We start from the raw sequence: 8,058 nt of genomic DNA, 5'->3' as shown, positions 1-8,058 counted from the left end.
TAGATTTTTTTAAAAGACTGATATATATGCTGTCTATAAGACTGACCTGAGATGAAAGATACAAGCAGACTGAAAATAAAGTGATGGAAAAAGACATTTCATGCAAATGGAAATAAAAAAGCAAGCTGGGGAAGTGATACTTGTATCAGACAAAATAGATTTTAAAGCAGAGGCTAATGAAACAAAGGTTAGAATAAGAGACAAAGAAATCAATCTCAAAAGAGGATATCACCCTTGTATATATTTTTGCACCCAACATAAGAGCAGATAAGTATATAAAACAAATATTGAGGGACATAAAGAGAAATAGCAACAGTCGAAAAACTTTAACTCACCATTTACATAAATGGATAGATCTTCCTAAGAGAAAATCAACAAGGCCACGAATAACAAACACACTAGAGCAGAAGGTTTTAATTGATATTTTCAGAGCATTTCACCCCAAAGCAGCAAATATACATTCTTTTCAATTGAACATGGAATACTTTGCAGGAGAGACCACATGTTAAAAGACAAAGAAGTCTCAACTTATGAAGACTGAAATCACATCAAGTGTCTTCTCTGAGCACAATGATATAAAACTAGAATTCATTTACAAGAAAACAAACAAACAACGTACAAACACATAGAGGCTAAATAACATTTTATTAAATAACTAGAGCCCCGGTGCGTCCCTCAGCCCAGCCTGCATCCTCTCCAATCCGGGACCCTTCGGGGGATATCAGACTGCCTCTTGCAATCCGAGACTGCTGGCTCCTAACCGCTCGCCTGCCTGATCGCCCCTAACCGCCTCTGCCTTGCCCTGTACCCCGGGACCCAGGATTCCCTCCTCCAGCTGGTCACAGGCACCCAGAACCCGGGCTTCCCTCCCTTTGGCCAGCCACAGGCGCCCAGGACCATGGGGCAGGCCGCTTGTCCCTCTCTCTCCCGAGCCGCAGGCGCAGGCACAGGCGCTAGCACCTGGGACCACGAGGAGGGCAGCTTGTCCTTCTCCTGGGCTGCAGCCTCGCTGGTCCCCATTCCTCTCTCTCGAGCTCATTTGTGCCTGGCTGGTCCCCATTCCTCTCTTGCGAGCTCATTTGTGCCTAGCTGGTCCCCATTTTTCTCTCCCAGTGTTGAGTGTCTGAGCAGTTATGGCGTGATGGCGTGAGGATGTGATGACATGAGGGCGTGATGACCATTTGCATATTAGCTCTTTATTATATAGGATAGGATGAATGGGTTAACAATGAGATCAAAGGGAAAAATCCAAAGATATCTTACAACAAATGAAAATAAAAACACAACAACTTAATGATGTCAGAGGAATGGTGGTGTGAGAGATGCCCTTAGTCTCTCCTCATAAAGTTTCAACAATTTGAACAGCTATAACTCAACATACAAGCAGGCCTGAGAGAGCCATGGGCATGTGGGAACAAAAGGGGGAGGCCGGGAGGGAGAAGGGCTTACAGGAGCCACAGTCACAGCCCTGCAGCCTGAAGTTCATGGTGGAGCTCAGGCCAGAGAGAAGGAATCCAGTTCTGGCTGGTGCTCCCTCTGGGCAGAAGGAGCAACGAGATATGGTGGGTGTTAGATCCATGCCGGAAGGAACCAGGCAAAGAGACATTGTAAAACAAGCCTGTCAAACTCACGGCCCACGGGTTGCATGCGGCCCACAGTGAATATTTTTGTGGCCCAGCGAACATAATGGTATTTAAGAAATGTTTTAATAAAAATTTCATAACTTAATTTTTACAATTTCCTGTTATACATAATTATTAATAACAAACTACAACGTTTGCTAATGACTGATTACTATAATCGTGTTGCATTCATTTCCCTCATGCACCTTACGCACAGGTGCACCATTTCTTTCCACTAATACCAGCAGCGAATATTTTAGCAGCGATTGCCACGTCATTAGTCTTGGACTGACTTGTTTGGTGTGCACGACAGGAAATATTTCGCTTTCAGAGAACAAGAAAAATAGGTTTATTTGCGTTACGCTTATTAATTTGTGCAGTTATTCAGTATCTGGTAAGTTAATGTTCAAGAAAAAATATTAATTTTTATTAAAATGTTCTATTATTTTATGTTAATGATGACTCGTTTATTTCAGCCCTTTGTATTCAGCATGTCTCTATCAAAATAAACCTACGTTTCTATGAAAATTGAAGCTTTTTTTGTGGCCCACATAAACTTAAACCTTACTTATTTCGCCCGCGTTAGCCTTTGAGTTTGACAGGCTTGCAGTAAAAGTTTAAGAAGTGGAAGGTGGCCCTCGCTGGTTTGGCTCGGTGGATAGAGTGTCGACCTGCGGACCAAAGGGTCCCAGGTTTGATTCCGCTCAGGCCCAGGAGGCAACCAACCAATGTATCTCTCTCATCGACATTTCTCTCTGTCTTTCCTTCTCTCTTCCACTCTCTCTAAAAATCAATGGAAAAATATCCTCGGGTGAGGATTTTAAAAGAATAATAAATAATAATAATAAAAGAAGTGAAAGGTGAACACAGTGGATGGTGCATGAGGGTAGGCTAAATAGCCATCTCAGACGGCGATTAAAGAAAATTCTATTTGTTTAGGGAAAGGGGATGGAGGAGGGAAGGGCTGCACAGCATAGAGCCGAGGGGCCATGGAGTCCATGCTGGCAGCCCCCAGGAGCTGGAGTTCCATCCTTACACGCAGTCACTGGCGGGAAACGTTTGCTGTGGGGGGTCTGGGGGCTGAGCTGGGCTTGGAATGTGCATGGAATGCAGGTGTGCGATCAGGTGCCTTCAGGACAGTTTTCATTCCTTGTGTGGTCTGACCCCTGGTGTCCAGCGAGTTTTCCCCGGTCTTTTGTTCTCCTGTGGCAGGAAGCTTACAGATGGCCGCTAAGGATTGTACTGCCCCACAGTCCAAACAGTGGTCACTCCTACAAAAGCAAGTAGTATCAGCTGCAGCTGAGCCCAGAGACCTGGGGAGCGCACAGCCAGGGGGTGCAGCTGAGCCCAGAGACCTGGGGAGCGCACAGCCAGGGGGTGCAGCTGAGCCCAGAGACCTGGGGAGCACACAGCCAGGGGGTGCAGCTGAGCCCAGAGACCTGGGGAGCGCACAGCCAGGGGGTGCAGCTGAGCCTAGAGACCTGGGGAGCACACAGCAAGCCGGTGCAGCTGCGGGCAGTGGGCTTTCAGGCAGAGAAACAGCCAGGGCGCCTCCCAGAGCTCGCCTCCCTTTGCTCTTGGTGTCGGGTCTCAGAGCCCATTATCTGCAAACCTGAGAACTGTTACTAAAGAATCACTCCCTTCCCTGAGCAAAGGGTGCACTCTGTGATTGGTACCCGGGTTGGGGTGCAAAGAGGACCCCGTAGAGGTCCGACATCGCCATTACTGGGAGGGCAAAATGACAAAGAAGCCCACCGGAGCCAACCCCACCCACACACATCGGGGGCTACACTGATGGCAGCATCCGGCTACTGGGGGGGGCGGAGGGGGGGCGGGGGGACAGCACTGGACTATCACAGGGCTAAAAAAGTTGTGATTAAGTGCCACCTACTGGAAAATAAGAGAAAAAATTCTTCATATTCATCTGCAAGACAAGTGCAACTGATACATAGATGTCTAGACAGAGAAGGACTTCATCAAATACAATGAATAAACAAGGCAGCGTGGCAGCACAGAAAGAAAATGAAAAATCTCTAAAAAACATACTTAAAGACATGGAAATATGTGATATATATCAGCAATCGCCAACCGGTGGTCCACGGACCACTGGTGGTCTGTGAGAAAATGTTGGTGTTCCGTAGAAAAATTTGGACATTATTTGCATTTTTTATGTTTTATTAATCCTAATCCTAATAAATAATAATAAAACAAAAAATATTCTAAGAAATTCTTATATCCTGACTGAATGACAATTTTCTCCTTTGATTGCACTAAATTCATGAAATGTACTAGAGTCTAGTACATTTCACGAACTTCCCTTTCTAGTAACTAGAGAGGGGAAACCAGCGGTGCAGGCAGCTTCAGGATTGTTTCGGCCGTTACAGCAGCCACCCGCTCCGCGATGACCGATTCTCAGCCGATTGTTTTTTTTTATTTGTGTGTTGTATGTAACTGTATTTTCTTTAACTGTTATATTTAATGGCATCAAATAGTTTGCCTTTAACAACTATCATTTGTTTGGTTTTAGACTTGGGTGAAATAATCCCATAATGAGTGAAAAAAAAAAGCAAAGGAGTATTTTGCATTTCTTTAGTAATACAAAAGACAATGTAACTAATGATATAACAACAATATGTGTACTTCACTTAACCGTGAGCTGATCAATGAATCAGTCTCCACAGTCCTCGGCAGGCACCATTAGGAAGAACATTCGAGCTGGAGGTGGGGAGAAGAAAAAATGCGAAGTATCAAGAAAATGGGATTCGAACGACTTGAAGTTTGGATTTGTTCAAGAGCCTGGTCGTGCGCTGGATCCACGGCCGCTGTGTGCTGTGTGTTCTGAGAGTTTATCCAATGATGCCATGAAACCTCTGAAACTCGGAAGACACTTGCAATCAAAACACCCGGATTTAGCTAAAAAAACACTTGAATATTTTCAAAGAATGCGTGAAAATGTACAAAAGCAAGTAATTGCCCTAACAAAAATGACTGTTGGAGATAAATCCTCATGAAAGGCTTCTTACCTGATAGCACTTCGGACCGCGAAAAATAAAAAGCCGTCTAGGATCGGAGAGGAATGAATTCGGCCTTGCATGTTACAAGTTTGGGAAGAGGTTTGGGGAAGGCAGGCTGTCCAGAAACTGCGAGCAATTCCTATGCCTGCTAACACTGTCAAATGCAGAGTTGAAGACATGGCTGAAGATATTGAAAATCAAGTTATAAAAATGGGGAAAAATCCACCATTTTATTCAATTCAACTTGACGAATCAACGGACATAAGTAACAAGGTGCTGCTTTGCCCTGTGAGGGCTGAGTGAGCAGGAAGAACTGCTCAGCGCGCCGGTGGAACACCTGCTCTGGGACTTCTGAAGCACTTCATAGCCATGCCCTGGAACACGGGGCCGAGTGGGAAACGTACTGGGACAGGTACAGACGGCGCCGCAGACATGCCTGACACCTTTCAGGAACTGTTGCAAAGGTGAAAAGCGTTGGTCACCCAGACAGTTTGTCTACACGCGGCACATACATCGTGAGCAACTTGCGGGGGAAAAAATGGCCCCAGAACTACACGAAGTATTATCAGATGTTATTAAAATTATAAGTGAAACTCGACACAAAGCGCTCGATTCTCGAATATTTGAGGCATTTTGCGAAGAAATGGCTTCCCAGTACACTCACCTGCTTCACGCTGAGGCGAGACGGCTGTCGAGGGGCACGATACTAACCCGACTGTTCGCCCTGCGCCAAGAAGTCAAAATATTTTTCCAGCGGCAAAGTAATCCGAAATTACAAAAACTCTTCTCCGACGATGAGTGGAGCCACGCTTGCATACCTGGCAGATTTTTTTTCCCCACTATTAAAAGAACTAAACAGTCCTAGCCGGTTTGGTTCAGTGAATAGAGCATCGGTCTGTAGACTGGAAGGTCCGAGGTTGGATTCTGGTCAAGGGCACATGCCCAGGTTGTGGGCTCCATACCCAGTAGGGGGCGTGCAGGAGGCAGCCGATCAATGATTCTCTCTCATCATTGATGTTTCCATCCCTCTTCTTTCCTCTCTGAAATCAATAAAAATGTATTTAAAATAAATAAATGAACTAAACATATCCTTGCAAGGACAACGTAAGGACGTGTTCACACTACGAGGTAAAATGGATGCTTTTCAAAAGAAAATATTATTGTGGCAACATGGTTGGCTGAAGAAGATCTGCAAACGTTTTCAAACTTTGATGAATATATGAGAGAGAAGGGTGTCAACTGGCAGGTGGTAACCATTGTTCAACAGCATCTACAGCCACTCACAGAATCTTTTTTACCCAAAGAAAGAAGATCCCAGACCTGGCAATAAGTAGATAATAGATCCATTTGCAGCAAACATTGAAGATAGCAATTTAGGCTCAAATGAAAAAGGCCTCATTACTCAGTCATAAAAAGGAATAAAATCTTACCATTTGTAACAGCATGAATGGACGGAAAGGATATTATGACAAGTGAAATAAGTCAATTAGAGAAAGACAAATACCATATGACTTCACTTGCATGTGGAATCTAAAGAACAAAATAAATGAACAAAGAAAACTGAAACAAACTCATAAACACAGAGAACAGACCAATGGTTGCCAGAAGTAAGGGGTGAAAAAGGTGAAGGGATTAGTAAGTACAGATTGGTAGTTACAAAATAGTCATGGGATATAACAACAGCATAGGGAACCATCAACAAATTACAAGTGCTAGCCAGGATGTGAAGAAAAGGAAACCCTAGCCTTAGCAGGGCTTGCTCAGTGGATAGAGCATCGGCCTGTGAACTGAAGGGTCTTGAGTTCGATTCTGGTCAAGGGCACATGTCCGGGTTGCAGACTCCAGCCCCAGTAGGGGGTGTGCAGGAGGCAGTCAATCAATCATTCTCTCTCATCATTGATGTTTCTATCTCTCTCTCTCCCTCTTCCTCTGAAATCAATAAAAATATATTTTTAAAAAAGGTGTGGGGGGACCCTAGTACACTGCTGGTGGGAATTCAGACTGATGCAGCCACTATGGAAAATAGTATGAAGTTTCCTCAAAAAATTAAATATGGAACTGCTATTTGATCCAGTGATCCCACTTCTAGGAATATATCCTAAGAAACCTGAAACACCAATCAGAAAGAATGTATGCACCCCTATGTTCCTAGAAGCACAGTTTACAATAGCTAAGATCTGGAAACAGCCCAAGTGCCCATCAGTAGATGAGTGGATAAAAAGCTGTGGTACATTTATACCATGGAATACTATGCAGCAGTATTTGTATGCATGCATAGAAGCATAACCAATGGACATAAGACACTGGGGGGTAGGGGGGGGCCAGGGGATTGTCAAGGGTGGGGAAGAAAAAAAAGGACACATATGTAATACCCTTTGTAATACTTTAAGCAAAAAAAAAAGAAGTATTTACATTATGATGATCAAAAGGCTTAATAAGAAGTTTAATAAAACTATTGATAATCAAAGGGCTTCATAAGAAGTTTAATAAAAAATGTAAACTCTATTTTTTTAATCAACCAAAAAAATAAATAAATAAAAATAAAAAATAAAAAAAATAAAAAGCTATGGTACATTTATACCATGGAATACTATGCAGCAGTAAAAAAGAAGGATCTCTTATCCTTTGAGACAGCATGGAGGGATCTGGAGAACATCACGCTAAGTGAAATAAGTCAGTCAAAGACAAGTATCACATGATCGCACTCATATGTGGAATCTAAGTAACAAAATAACCTGATGAACGGAGTGGATCCAGAAACATGGAAGCATGGAACAGAGTGCGGAATCTCAGAGGGAAGGTGGGGAAGGGTGGGTGGGTGGGTGGGAGGTAATCAACCAAAAACCTTGTATGCAGATATGCATAACCCATGGACACAGACAATAGGGTGCTGAAGGCCTGGGGCGGGGGAGGTGGGGAGTGGGCTAGAAAGGGTCAATGGGGAAAAAAGGGGACATACGTAAAAAATAATAAAAATAAAAACAGCATAGGGGATGTAGTCAATAATAACTATATATAGTCAGGTACTGGAAATATTAGTGGAAACACTTTGTAAAACATATAATTATCTAGTTACTGCACACCTGAAACTGATACAAAATAATACTGAATGTTAACCATAATTGAAAAATAAAATTTTCAAAAACACTAAGGAAAATAAAGAGACCTAATAAGAAACCAGAAAAAAATTACAAATTACCTAAATACCTAGTAAATAACATCAAACAAATAAGAGAAAAATAAGCAAAAAATGGCCAAATAAAATTTAAAAGAATAGAGAAACCAAGATGGCGGCATAGGTTAACGCCGGAATTTGCTGCCTCGAACAACCACTTCAAAAATACAACTAAAAGACGGAACGGACATCACCCAGAACCACAGGAAGGCTGGCTGAGTGGAAATCCTACAACTAGAAGGAAAGA

The sequence above is a fragment of the Myotis yumanensis genome, unplaced genomic scaffold (assembly GCF_028538775.1).
Source record: "Myotis yumanensis isolate MYYU_CA2020_CCGP unplaced genomic scaffold, mMyoYum1.0.hap1 SCAF_5, whole genome shotgun sequence".
NCBI lineage: Eukaryota > Metazoa > Chordata > Mammalia > Chiroptera > Vespertilionidae > Myotis > Myotis yumanensis.
The sequence above is the reverse complement of the archived record's forward strand: the minus strand, read 5'-3'. Positions refer to the sequence as shown.